General features: G+C 41.1%; 1 protein-coding gene across 1 annotated transcript in view; it reads right to left on the bottom strand.

Moving 5' to 3' along the window:
- Positions 1-14957, bottom strand: part of XKR4 (XK related 4) — a 313040-nt gene that overhangs the window by 261996 nt on the left and 36087 nt on the right. The window lies entirely within an intron of this gene.

Raw genomic sequence — 14957 nt, forward strand, 5'->3', positions numbered from 1 at the left:
TCAATCTTCTTTCCTATCATTAAGAGCCCTAAACGTAATCAATGGACCATATACTCTCTAATCTGTGCCTGGAGCTGTGAAAAATGTCGATACAAACTGTGTTGGAAGATCAAGGCAATGAGTTTATCAATGTATTTACCCTTCCTGGGAATACACTCTCAAAAGTACACTCTAAGCCAAGATACTTTGTCATTTCCCAGTATCTCTGAATTGTCTGTACATCTAATATCTTCATGGATTAACAAGACTGCCTTTCCTTGTTTCAAACGGATTTACATAGACTCAAGACAGCACTGTACCTATCAATGGCAGAGAAAATATTTGATCTACCTGCACCAAGGACTTAATCTCTGCTTCCATGATTAGAAGGGTAACAGAACTGGGTACTTAAAGTTTGTTAAGATTTGACATCAAAACAAGCTTTTCAAAGAAAGGAAAAGTGTTATTAATCTGAACTTATTGTCTTTGTCCTGGGACTCATGGAGTCCTCTTAGGGCTCACTGTATGCAGTAAAATATGAAAAAACAAGTGATTCAACTGACCTACATCCCATGTGTTTTATTTTTATCATGAAAGTAGATACACATCTGTGAAGACTGTTCTTCTCCTAGCAATAGGGGTGCTAAATTCCTCCTGGTCTTCATCCTGGAATGTGAGTGTTGGTATATATGTTCTTTGAAGGCCCACAGGTCATAGAATAGTCTTTGAATATTTTCTCCCACTAGGAGTCCAAAGCTATAAGAAATAACTGATTCTCTGTCTCTTATATCTTCTCTTGAGAGAAAGACTAGAAGGTGAAAGCACTGAAACTGACAACTTTTTAATGCTGGTTCCAGTAAAAGGTTTTCTGTACTTGGACCAAGAATTGCATGTAAGTGGTGGCACTAGTGGTAAAGAATCTGTCTACCAATGCAGGAGATTGATCCCTGGGTCAGGAAGATCCCCTGGAGGAGGAAATGGCAACCCACTCCAGTATTCTTGCCTGGGAAACCCCATGGACAGAGGAGCCTGGTGGGCTACAGTGCACGAGACTGCAAAGAGTTGGACATGACTGAGCACAGCACAGTGGAATAGAATAGGTAAACAAGAACCTAACCCATTTAAAAATTAGATCCTTGAAAGGCCAATATGATGCCAAATGATGTGGAAATTAAGGTGATTAAGATCAACTCTAGTGCAGACTTAGAGTTGTGATCATTCTAAATCAAGGAAACCCACTCAACTCAACCCAGCACCAGCCTAGACTCTCTCAAGGGAGCACCAGAAAAATACTGCTCAAAAGGCGTCCCCAGGAATAGGATGCCCCAGTTCTTCCCCTTGTACATCTTAGAGCCTTGGGATCATACTTATAAAGAACAGGTACCACACTGTAGGACTTCCTCTATGTCACTGGGCAAAGAATCTGCCTGCAATGCAGGAGACGCAGGAGACACAGGTTTAATCTCTGGGTCAGGAAGATCCCCTGGAGAAGGGCCTGGCAACCTACTCCAGTATTCTTGCTTGGAGAATCCCCATGGACCGACAAGCCTGGTGGGCTGCAGTCCATGGGGCTGTAGAGAGTCAGACATGACTGAGCATGGCATGGCAAAAAAAAAAAAAAAAAAAAAACAAACCCAGAACCTTTCAAGTCATGCTCTCCAGCTAGAGTATTCAATCCTCACTCTTCACAGGGGAGTAATTGAGGCTTATAACCATGACTCCACTTACCTGGGGTCAAGTCTAGTTAAGAGAGGAGCTGGGATTGGACGTCAGTGTCTAGTCCACTACCTCATGTGATTTGTCCAGTTCTCTGATAAATATCACTTCTCACTTGGATCTGATTGCTGAACAGACTGAACTCTCAGCAATAAATCAGTTGACTTTCCCCTTCACTTTTTAATCAATGACCTGGATGTTTCTAATTTCACAAGTCATCAGCATTAATAACTTTTTTCATGTTTTCTTTGGATGACTACCATGGCCAGATTTGGTATATGGTTTCACTCACATGGAAGTTGGAAAAGATCAATTAAAAAGTGCTCTACACTTTATATGTATTAAGAACTTAAGAATCTAAATGACCATTTATCATTACTTGAAGACAAAACAGAATTTTCACAGCCTAAGTAATATCTCTTTTTTTAAAATATTTCTAACTTTTGAAATATACTTTAAGGAAATAACCATTCATGGAAATATTTATATACATGAATTCCATTGACTCATTAACCACAGTAATGAAAAACTGAAAACCATTTAAATGTTCAATAATTACTTTATTATTATTGTTTTTATTTTTATTTAAAGAGCCAACTTTGTTTTAATTCTTTTGGCCATGTCACATGGCATGTGGAATCTTAGTTCCCCTGTGTGTATTAGTCACTCCAGTGTATCTGACTCTGCGATCCTGTGGACTGTAGCCCACCAGGCTCCTCTGTCCATGGGATTTCCCAGGCAAGAATACTGGAGTTGGTATCCATTTCCTTCTCCAGGGGATCTTCCCAGTTCAGGGATCAAAACCATATCCCTTGTATTGGAAGCATGGTGTTTTAACCACTGGACTGCCTGGGATGTCTCCGATAATTACATTGATGCATTGCATATAGATCTATTCAATAACACAGTTTTGAAGAGTTTTTCAAAAGTGGAAAAGCTAGCATGTTAAATAGAAAAAAAATAAGGAAAAACTTTAATGCTAAATTTAATACACAGCCTATGTAATATTTTCTTCATTTTTTCTTCAATACAGGTTCTATATAAAACCTGCCATTTTTCTGTGAAGGGAAGATAAATGGTACATAATGAACATATTACCAGATTTCAAATCAGGCCTTAAAACTCTCTGGAGATTCCTCTAAAATTATACTATATCTGTCATCTGGCTTTAAGCAGAGTTTAAACTATTAAAACTACTACCTCATTAACCTCTGGAAAATCTGACATCTAAGGTCCTCTTTCATAAATATAGTTCATGTTGAAAGCACCTTATTCTGTTAATATTCCCTTAACTAGGCAATTTTCTAGCTAAGGTTAATTCGAAACTACTTTTTTCCCCTATTGCTAGAGTGGAAATTATTTTCATTTAAGTAGATTTTGCTGTTGTAAGAAGACACGGGAAAGAAGATGGGCAAGGTGGCATCCAATCAGGAAGCGTGTGTGTGCATGTGTGTGTGTGTGTGTGTGTGTGTGTGTGTGTGCTCAGTCACTCAGGCTTGTCCAACTCTGTGACCCCATGGACCGTAGCCCCCCAGGCTCCTCTGTCCATGGGATTTCCTAGGCAAGACTATTGGAGTGGGCAGCCATTTCTTTCTCCAGGGGATCTTCCTGACCCAGGGACTGTACCCACATCTCTTGGATTGCAGGCAGATTCTTTACCATCTGAGCCATCTGGGAAACACTATCAGGAGGCTTACAAACCTTCATATTTTGAACCAGCAATTATGCTTCTGGGAATTTAAAGAAAGAGATACACACACACAAAAAATTACTCACAAGATTCTTCATTCTATTTTGATAGTAACAATAGTGAAAATGTGAGAGTCAAATATATGATAATATATTCACTCATGAATATTAATATGGCATTAAAATCATGGTTTTGAGAACTATTTAATGATATAAGAAAATACTCATCATGAAATGGTAAATAAAAATAAGATACAAAAACATTTACAGTTCTATTCCAATTCCAAGGTCTTCCCTGGTGGCTCAGACAGTAAAGAAACTGCCTGCAATGCAGGAGACCTGGGTTCCATCCCTGGGTTGGGGAGATCCCTTGGAGGAGAGTATGGCAGCCCTCTCTACTATTCATACCTGGAGAATCCCATGACAAAGGAGTCTGGTGGGCTCCAGTCCATGGGGTTGCAAAGTCAAGACATGACTTTCACTTTTTCCAATTCTACAGATGGATCAAACTGTCTTTGCAGTTCAACAAAAATACACAGAAATACTGAAAGTGAGTGGAGGGCACAGAGTGATATAAACTTTCCTTTTTTATACCTGTCTAAATTTTTATAAGAAACATGTATTAGTTTTGTACTTATGAGAAACTATCGATATGGTTTTTAAGTGCACTCTAAATGATAACTAGCTATGTTTGCCATAGGGCTAGATGTCTGTGCTCGAAAAGACAGTAGAATGCCTGCATTTCTGTGAGGCTTACTCCCTGGTTGCTGTGTGGTGCTGCCGTGCACACGAAAAGGAGGGACCGGGGTTCGCAGCATAATTGGCAGTGGGTCTTTTGCTTCAGAGGAAGCAGATGTAGAAATTCACCTCACATCCTCCCATTTTCCCCTCAATCTCAGCTTCTTTTTCAGTCCAATCTAGTATCGGTCCAGAAAGTTTTTCAAGCCAGACATTGTCTTCTCAATATACTTGTGAATTTTACTTTGCAAACTAGAAATGTAGGTGTCAATTCTAGATACACAAAATATCAAATATGAATATGCTGGTGACTGAGGTGGGTCTTCATAGGCAATCTGATTGGATTTGGGTGTGTACTTCCAGAGCCTGAGAGACAATAAAAAAAGAAAAGACAGTCTCGCACAGACAAAAAGCACTGCGTTACTATTATTAAACTTTCTTTAAATTCTGAATGCAAGTCTAGTAATTACTAGTCAAACACTGTTATTTTCAAGCAGTTATACCTTGGCCAATCACTTGTTCCTTAGAGAGCTGAAATGGAATGGAGAGGGAAATATTAACTATCTCTCTCACTGACACAAACTCAGACAAGTGCATTTATTCATTCCCTCTTCATCCGTCTGCTTCTTTGTTCTTTCAAACGATGCCCTTTGGCACCTATTGTGCACCAAACGCCGAGGGGGGCGGGGAGGTGTCTCTGAAAAAGACACCCTCCTCCTGCCATGGGCCTCACAGTTTATGGGAGTACGGAACCTCACAGGCAGCTGTGACAGTGATACACTTACATGAGAGGTACTTACGATGAGCTGTGCAAGTCCAGAAGAAAAAACATTTAGTTGTCTGATAGCTAAGGTTTCCTGGCTAAAGAGGAGTTTGCTGAGCAGGAAAAAGGAGAAAGGCACAGAGCACAGAGCAGGTGTGGACAGAGGGCTCAGCCTCAGTGCTGTGAAGACTCAGGGTCTGCTGATGAAAATAGAGATGGTCGATTAGGCATGGGCTGGGAGCCCTGGTAGGGGTGGGGGGATTTGAGTTGAGGAATGGGAGAGTTAGGGAGGATCCCACATGCCTTGCTAAATATGACTGATATCTTCACAAAGTGCACCCCATAACTGCTGGTTGCTACAGTTCTATTTTATCTACGTAGTCTGGAATAGCTAAATCTAACCGTCTATTAACAACTTCCTCCCTCCCACTTCCTCCTTCAGCAACTCGTACAGTATACGAAAACATACCAGCATCACTCTGCAATAAATCTGCTGTGTTTAACTTATAAGCACAGATTTGCATGTAAACTGAACCAAAACAAGAAGGGAAGGAAATGGCAGAAAAACGCGGCTTGCAGTTCCACTTACCCAAAGTGCTTGAAAAGCATGGCTTGCAGTTCCAGTTACCCACAGTTGCAAAATGTGCTTTATGATAAAACTACTGTTCTGATTAATTTTAAGACTCAGGTATATCAATCAATGATAATTAGTGAGTAACCCATGAGTGTTTCGATCATCTTAGAGCTGTACAGCATAATTGAGGTCATATTGAAAAGACGGAGGCTTTATGGGGGCAATCCAGGAATATACAGCCAGAAGTGGAATGGTCAGGGCTAGGGCCAAATCTCCAAGTTCACGGGGCAGGGTCTGACTGGTACACCATGATGTACAGTTGGAAGGCAGGCATTTCCTTGACAGATAGCAGATCAATGTGGTTTCCCCTTGTGTCAGATTATTGCCAATAAATAGCCAGCGTGGGTTTTGATAAACAAGCCTCCTTGGACCCAGCACCACATGCTGCTATGCAAGGTGCTTATGAATTGCCCCATCAGACAGCCCTGCTTCTGTAGCAGGTTGCAAAGAACTAGGCTCAAATGCAACAGCCAGCTCTTTCCTAGTTCCAAGGTGCTGGCTTCTGCCCCACAATGGCCTCAGCTAAACTATAAATACTCCAAAAGGCAGAGCCTGTGGCAGCTTCTGAAATGCTCTTTTCAGCTGGTGACCAAGAGGAGAATGATTATCCTGTTAGCTATCAAAACCAATCCCCACATCGCTGAGAGAAACCCTGAGCAACATTACGTAATGTCTATCTTTAAACTCTGTCTCCATTCCAAAGGCTCCCCATCACCCCCTCCAGACCCACTTCTTTTCTTCCTTTCTCCCTTCTCCCTCTTTGTGTGTATGAAGCTGGTCGAATGCATCATCTCTGTGACCCTGTCCTGGACTCTGGCCTCCCTGCCTTTCCCCCTGCTTCGCATGCTCAGGGCAGCTCTTTACGACAGGACTGTAATTTCCTCCCTCACTGGCCCTTAATCTAAGGAGTTCAGTTGAAAATGAGAACTAGCTGACCGAAGTAAGAAAAGGCGACAAATTAGTGAGACAATCTAGTGGACAATTAAGAATATTCGGATGGGTCAGCGTGACATCACAGAAACTTGGATGGTGTAGACACAGCCAGCAAACAAAAGTAAAATGGCTGTCTGAGGAGGCCTTACAAATAGCTGTGAAAAGAAGAGAAATGAAGAGCAGAGGTGAAAAGGAAAGATATGAGCATCTGAATGCAGAGTTCCAAAGAATAGCAAGGAGAGATCCTTGCTCATATTCCTCAGAGATCAATGCAAAGAAACAAAGGAAAACAACAGAATGGGAAAGACTAGAGATCTCTTCAAGAAAATTAGAGATGCCAAGGGAACATTTCATGCAAAGATGGGCACAATAAAGGACAGAAATGGTATACACCTAACAGAAGCAGGAGATATTAAGAAGAGGTGGCAAGAATACACAGGAGAACTGTACAAAAAAGATCTTCATGACCCAGATAATCATGATGGTGTGATCACTCACCTGGAGCCAGACATCCTGGAATGTGAAGTCAAGCGGGCCTTAGGAAGCATCACTACAAACAAAGCTGGTGGAGGTGATGGAATTCCAATTGAGCTATTTTAAGTCCTAAAAGATGATGCTGTGAAAGTGCTGAACTCAACATGCCAGCAAGTTTGGAAAACTCAGCAGTGGCCACAGGACTGGAAAAGGTCAATTTTCATTCCAGTCCCAAAGAAAGGCAATGCCAAAGAATGCTCAAACGACCACACAATTGCACTCATCTCACATGCTAGTAAAGTAATGCACAAAATTCTCCAAGCCAGGCTTCAGCAATACGTGAATCATGAACTTCCAGGTGTTCAAGCTGGTTTTAGAAAAGGCAGAGGAACCAGAGATCAAGTTGCCAATATCTGTTGTATCATCGAGAAAGCAAGAGAGTTCCAGAAAAACATCTATTTCTGCTTTATTGACTATGCCAAAGCCTTTGACTGTGTGGATCACAATAAACTGTGGACAATCCTGAAAGAGATGGGAATACCAGACCGCCTGACCTGCCTCTTGAGAAACCTATATGCAGGTCAGGAAGCAACAGTTAGAACTGGACATGGAACAACAGACTGGTTCCAAATAGGAAAAGGAGTACATCAAGGCTGTATATTGTCACCCTGCTCATTTCACTTCTATGCAGAGCACATCATGAGAAACACTGGGCTGGAAGAAGCACAAGCTGGAATCAAGATTGCCGGGAGAAATATCAATAACCTCAGATATGCAGATGACACCACCCTTATGGCAGAAAGTGAAGAGGAACTAAAAAGCCTCTTAATGGAAGTGAAAGAGGAGAGTGAAAAAGTTGGCTTAAAGCTCAACATTCAGAAAACGAAGATCATGGCATTTGGTCCCATCACTTCATGGGAAATAGATGGGGAAACAGTGGAAACAGTGTCAGACTTTATTTTGGGGGGCTCCAAAATCACTACAGATGGTGATTGCAGCCATGAAATTAAAAGACGCTTACCCCTTGGAAGGAAAGTTATGACCAACCTAGATAGCATATTAAAAAACAGAGACATTACTTTGCCAACTAAGGTCCATCTAGTCAAGTGTATGTTTTCCAGTGGTCATGTATGGATGTGAGAGTTGGACTGTGAAGAAAGCTGAGCGCCAAAGAATTGATGCTTTTGAACTATGGTGTTGGAGAAGACTCTTGAGAGTCCCTTGGACCGCAAGGAGATCCAACCAGTCCATTCTGAAGGAGATCAGTCCTGGGTATTTGGAAGGACTGATGCTGAAGCTGAAACTCCAATACTTTGGCCACCTCATGCAAAGAGTTAACTCATTGGAAAAGACCCTGATGTTGGGAAGGATTGGGGGCAGGAGGAGAAGGGGACAACAGAGGATGAGATGGCTGGTTGGCATCAGCGACATGAGTTTGAGTGAACTCCGGGAGTTGGTGATGGACAGGGAGGCCTGGTGTGCTGTGATTCATGGGGTCACAAAGAGTCGGACACAGCTGAGCAACTGACCTGAACTGAACTGAACTGAAATCCAAGACAAGCGACACAGCCTATTATCCAACTAATTTAATTATGAACTTGTTCTCAGCAAAAGCTAAATAGGACTCTGGCTTAGGGGGGAAAATAGTTAAAGATATTCCTGACCAGTGTTTTTTGACTGCCATCTAGTTAAGCCACGGAGTATTCATCTTATTTGTACTTATGTTTCCAACATTACTTGCATTCTCAAGAATTTAAACGTTAATAATAGGTAAGAAAAATCTCTGAGCAGGAAAGCACATTCACTGCTAAGGACTCTTTTCTAGGTCAAAGCCAAGGTGATGCATAACTCAGCTTTGAGAACTAAATCACCAACTTTAATGTAGCTGCACATAATTTTAATTTTCCCTTAAGCTAATTGGCCACTTCATGGGTCTAGGTTTGGGTTTTGATTGTGAAAAGAAATAAAGAAAAAAATTTCATTATTTCAAAGACAGATTATAAATTATAATCTTTTGAAGGTGAAAGTTGCTTAGTCATGCCCAACTCCTTGAGACATCATGGACTATACAGTCCATGGAATTCTCTAGGCCAGAATACTGGAGTGGGGAGTCCTTCCCTTCTCCAGGGGATCTTCCCAACTCAGGGACTGAACCCAGGTATCCCGCATTGCAGATGGATTCTTTATCAGCTGAACCACCAGGGAAGCCCAAGAATACTGGAGTGTGTAGCCTATCCCTTCTCCAGTGGGTAGTCCTGACCCAGGAATTGAACTGGAGTCCCTTGCATTGCAGGCAGATTCTTTACCAACTGAGCTATGAGGGAAGCCCATATATATATAATCCTCTAGATAATTAAAGTGGATAGAATTCAGTATGGTTTGTTGGGGCAGCGTTAGGGGTGGTACAAGACAGAATTTAAGAATTTCACTCTGTCATATATTTTACATTATTTAACCTGGTGATTTAACTATGACTTAAATGAGAAAGTGTCACATTACATTCCAGGACTAAACATGAGACACTCTTCTCACCAAAGAGACAGAGATCCTCAGTCCCTGGTCAAGCTAAGCTCTGGTCATTCTTAAGAAAAGGAAGCTATGCGCCTCTGTGAAATGTTTTCTTCTCAAACCCAAACCTTTAAAACACATACATCAGAGCTCTTGTACTTAAGAAACCACATGTTTGTGTACTAAGAAACCAGTGTTTGTGCACTAATGCACGTAACTAATGTTACATGGACCAGTGCGCCTGTAATGTCCCTCCCCGCTTTTCAGTAGGTTAGAGAAATGAGGAATGAGGACCCAAGGCCACCAGAAGTCCCAACCCTTGTCCCTTCCCCCTACAGCCCTGTCCTCCAGAGTCAGTCACGGCTAGGACTCCACAAAGGTCAAAAGTCTTTGTTCACAGATACAGCGGCTTTAATTTTCCTGGTTTATGTCATTCATCTGGTTATAGTCCCCTCTTTGGGCACAGCTTCATATTTATGCCACAACTTCATAATTATGGAATTATAGAATAAACAAGATAGGAGCAAAGTACCAAAGCCTGAAGAATTTGTGGTTTTACTTCTTGCCCACCACTGGGCATCTGACGACCTGCCATTGCAGGCTCCAAAGATTCTTCCAAAGTCTAGATGTCAGTGCTCTAGGAAAGACTACGGTTCTAGCGAAGTGCACAGGTTGAGAAGAATGAGGAAGGGAGAAGCAGTCTCCTGCCTCCTGCCTCTTCAGAACAGAAGTTTCACAACAATAGGCAAAGCCCCTCCATCCTGCATCACCACATCCAGGACTTGCCAAAGTCATATATCCTTCTCTTGATGTTCTGGAAATAATTCAGTTTGTCATTGAAGAGTCTAGAGACTCCATAAAGCATGAAAATTAAATCTGAATCATGAGCTTCAGCATAAAACAGGATGTTCCTCATAATTAAAAGAAAAAAGAGGGTATTAGATCTCTTCCCCCCAGGTCTTTAAAAATCGAGGAGAAATGCCTCTCTTTCAGTGTTCTCTGCTCATGCTTGAAGCTGGTCTAGCCAACTTCTCCAAACTCCTACTTACAGGATTTTAAGCAATCGGATGGGGTGCTGTGTTTGGTTATTTTATGACCAGAGATTTTTTTTTTTCAAATAAAGCTTGTCTCTTCTAATGAAAACAGATGTTAATTGAAGCTGTAAGATATAAAATGAAACAGATGTAAATTGATTTTCTTACATATCTGTTCCACATTCACTGGGACATATGCTGAAAAATAGATGTTTGGATTTAAAGATGCCTAGAACCCACTTTAATGATACTAGTGAATATATTTAATGCTGGCACCTATCAAACTGTCTTGCCCTTGACTTTGGGAAAGTGATTGGGGTTATTTTCCAAGATAGCATTTGGTTGTGTGGAATATAGATAGCGGCTTCTCCTTCTCTGCGATGATTCTCTCTAAACGTGTGACAACTTCTAGCCCAGAGGCACATGCAAAGTGTTGGCCTTCTTCTCCTGGTCAGCACCACACTGCCATATCCTATCTTTCCCTAAAGTCTCTCTCCTTTAGAAACTAAAACGCAAAGACCATCACTGAGGATATTTGAGGTTCTCGACCCAAACAAAAGAGAGAATTTATTTTAATCCTGCTTTACATTATCTTTTTAAAGTTTATTTTATTATTGGAGTATAATTGCTTTACAAGGGTTGTGTTAGTTTCTGCTAACAAAGTGAATCACCTGAGCCACTGGGGAACTTTGCTAAGTTACAGAGGTGGTTTAGGAGGGCTCCCAGGGGAAGTCTGGAGAAGGCAATGGCAACCCACTCCGGTACTCTTGCCTGGAAACTCCCATGGACGGAGGAGCCTGGAAGGCTGCAGTCCATGGGGTCGCTAAGAGTCGACACGACTGAGTGACTTCACTTTCACTTTTCACTTTCATGCATTGGAGAAGGAAATGGCAACCCACTCCAGTGTTCTTGCCTGGAGGTTCCCAGGGACGGGGGAGCCTGGTGGGCTGCTGTCTGTGGGGTCGCACAGAGTCAGACACAACTGAAGCGATTTAGTAGCAGCAGCAGCAGGAGAAGTCTGGATTTTCCTTGGGAATTTCAGTCCTGTTTTCAGAACAAGTGAAGAATGCATATTCCAGACTCCTAGACCACTCGAAATCAAATCACTTTGCAGAACATAAGAGGTAGATCAAAACCACTGTCACCTTAGATCACATTTCATGCTTGTGGTGGCTCAGGTTACAATGTCCTTCCATTGTTCACATTCCCAAAACATCAGCTTTATTTCACAGCTTACCTAGACCATAAAAATAAACCTAAGATAATATCTATACATTACCAACTAAGCCTAAAACTCTGTCCCCCAAAAATCTAAATTAGTGACAATGCCTTTCTTTCACAAATAGACCTGCTTCCAATAATGAAACTATAAAAACCACCAGACCACTGGAGTGGACCCATCAGCCAAACTGAAGGCATTCTGATCTACAGCTGACAAGGTTTATGGGATGAAAATATATAAATAGATGGCTCTGTTCTTAAGAACTTCACAAGGCAAATGCACCTTCACAGGCATACATGTAATTAACAGTGTTTGTTTTTAAAATCCAGACTAAATGTGTTCCAGGTTTTTAAACAGCAAACACAGCATCTTAAGTCAAAGTGCCTATCTATCACAACTAACTGAACAGTTGCTAAAATATCATGATCATTCTAAAGAGCTGCAGATGCCACCTCACATTTTATATAATCCATCAGCCAACGAAACAGTTACTGAACACTGTCTTGCTGCTGTTATTGTTTAGTCCCTAAGTCGTGTCCAAATCCTTTGTGATCCCCTCGACTGTAGCCCCTCCAGGCTCCTTTGTCCATGGGATTTCTCAGGCAAGAATACTGGAGTGGGTTGCCACTTCCTACCCCAGGGGATCTTCCTGACCCAGGGATAGAACCTGAGTCTCCTGCACTGCAGGCAGATTCTTTACCACTGAGCCACCTGGGAAGTCTGAATGCTCTATACAAGCCCCAGATTGTGCCAAATATTGCTGGGTGAAGGGGCATGGCTCTCAGATAGATTTCAAACACAAAAGCGAATAATCCTTATAGGGAAATTACATTGTTAAAATGTTATGGTAATTTTGGTACCAGCGACTTTAAATATAATCTGTTCAGAAAAATGAGGAATCAGTATATTTCGCCTGCAGTATGAAAAGCAACTTCATGGACAAAATGGGATGTCTTTGAGCCTTAAAGGGAAGAAGGAAGTGAGAGGGCTGGGGGTAGAGAGCATGAGGGGTCAATTTCAAAAGCAGTCACAGGAATGGGTGAAATATTATTATTAGTTAATATTTATTGCTTAGCCACACCAGTCTAATCTTCAGCACATGAATTCTTGGCTGCAGCATATGTTCAGTTGCTCAGTCGTGTCCAACTCTGAGGCTGAGAACAGAGTGGGTAGCCATTCCCTCCTGCCGGGGATCTTCAAGACCCAGGGATGGAACCCAGGTCTCCCACAATGCAGGCAGATTCCTTACCATCTGAACCACCAGGGAAGATCCGATTATATATTAAACACGCAAAATCAGCCACTACTTCTTAATACAAATAAAACCATTATGTGTGCCCTCACACTAGACATTACTAACACTGTATCCAAACTATTGTTTCATTCTAAGGTTGAGTCTTCCCTTTTCTAAAGTTTTCTGTGAAGTGTCTGTGCCTGTTACCATTTGTAGTTTTGGATTATTATTTGCTCAGATTTTTGGGTGTTTTTTTAATATTTTCTGCTTCTAATTACATCGTAATCCATTAAAGGACTTGAGAAAACCTGTCATTTTTCTGATTTCTCTTTAACTTAATTGACACCTTCACTGGAGTAGGTACTCAAAATATAATTTGACTGGATAACAATGGATGATTGACATCATCACCTTAAAGGTAAAATTTAAGATGCCTTGACAGAGGTTAAGAAGCATGGAAGGAATTCCAAAAATTCTCTTGTTTGTCTTCCTCTTTTCCTTTCTCTCTCTACCTATTCACCATCCAATGTCACTAAATTTCTTTTGACATTAGATAAATTCTAGCAGATTCTCTGGATATCTTTCCAGGAATTGACATGAGAATCTAGTGTTAAAGATCTCTAAATAAAATGTTCTCATGGTAAGTTCAGCTCCAGGATTTAAACACCATAGTTCTCAGAAATGTCTAGCTTCATCTTTTCTTCTGTGTTTAAGGCCACTTATAACTGTAACACACAGGAGAAGCCCAAGAGTATTGTTTAAAACTATTTTAGGAGCTCGGATTGTTTAAACTTTAGCTGAAAGGATTTAATAGGCTTTCTCATTTCTTCATATAACTACCATTGTAAAGCCTTCATCTCTAATTAAAGAAACACAATTAATTTGTTAAAACACACTGGATTTACCCACTAAAAGGAAAAACCACAATCCATTTAATATCAGGGAACAAAAGTCATGAAGACCTATGGATGTGAATTATTCCAGTTATTATTAAGTAGCAAACTTTCTGATTACATGCCCAGCATAGGCTTTTAGACTATTCTTAGAAGCATGACTTTTATATTAAACATACTATCCAAATACTACCCACTTGCTCAAAATGCTTAAACACATAACACTTTGCTCCTGTGAGAAAGAAAATGAAAACTTATGGTCTTTATTTTAAAGGCACATGTTTACAGAAAGCCTTAGACCAGTAGTTAACCAGAGGAAATCCTTGATGGGTAAATCATTCATCTCCAATCTGTAAGGGATGGGCCAATGAATATTTAGAAATTTCAGATTGTTCTGTCTGAAGGAAGGAAGGAACATCTTCCACTCCCAAACCAATTATCTACCCACTCCAGGCATATCTAATAATTATGTCCCAACTCAAAAATAAGTACGTAATCATACTGTGACTTGTTTGCAATAAAAGCAAACTCTTGAGCATGTTGAGAAAAAAAATCTAGACCAAAAAAAAATGATTTATATCCAATCTCTTCATTCAGGAGGCTTCCCATCTCTTAAGACAGGTGGGAATGAGCAGACAACAGACAGGACGTGCATGAGGAGCCCTGCCCAGCAGGCCTGGCATCAGAGAGGTACCCAGGGAGAGTGTGCCCAGATCCCTTGTCTGGCTCAACCAGCACATTCCCTTCACCTTGACTCTAAGGTTGCAAAAGAGTCCCCCCAAAATCTAAAGCTGATGCTGTGAGCATAACGGGATCCATGGCAAACCTCAGCTGTGGCTTCATTTCCGTTCTTTGACAACTCAACTGCCCTTGGCTTCGCCTCACCAGCTCGTTTACACATGGCGGCCACAGAAAGTGATGCTGTCATTAGATAGTGCTGCTTGTTCTCAACTGAAGGAGAACAGTTAACATTACAGGTAGAGAAAGACTGAAGCTGTTCGTTCAGATAAGGTTTTTGGAGGATTTGCAAATTTCATTATTCCTACTCATTATTCACAAAATACTGAACAAATATTTATTGCTAGCTACTATGTAACAACTTTTATCAAATACAGAAGCATTATAATGTAAGAGAGAGCA

The sequence above is a fragment of the Capra hircus genome, chromosome 14 (genome assembly GCF_001704415.2).
Source record: "Capra hircus breed San Clemente chromosome 14, ASM170441v1, whole genome shotgun sequence".
Taxonomy (NCBI): Eukaryota; Metazoa; Chordata; class Mammalia; order Artiodactyla; family Bovidae; genus Capra; species Capra hircus.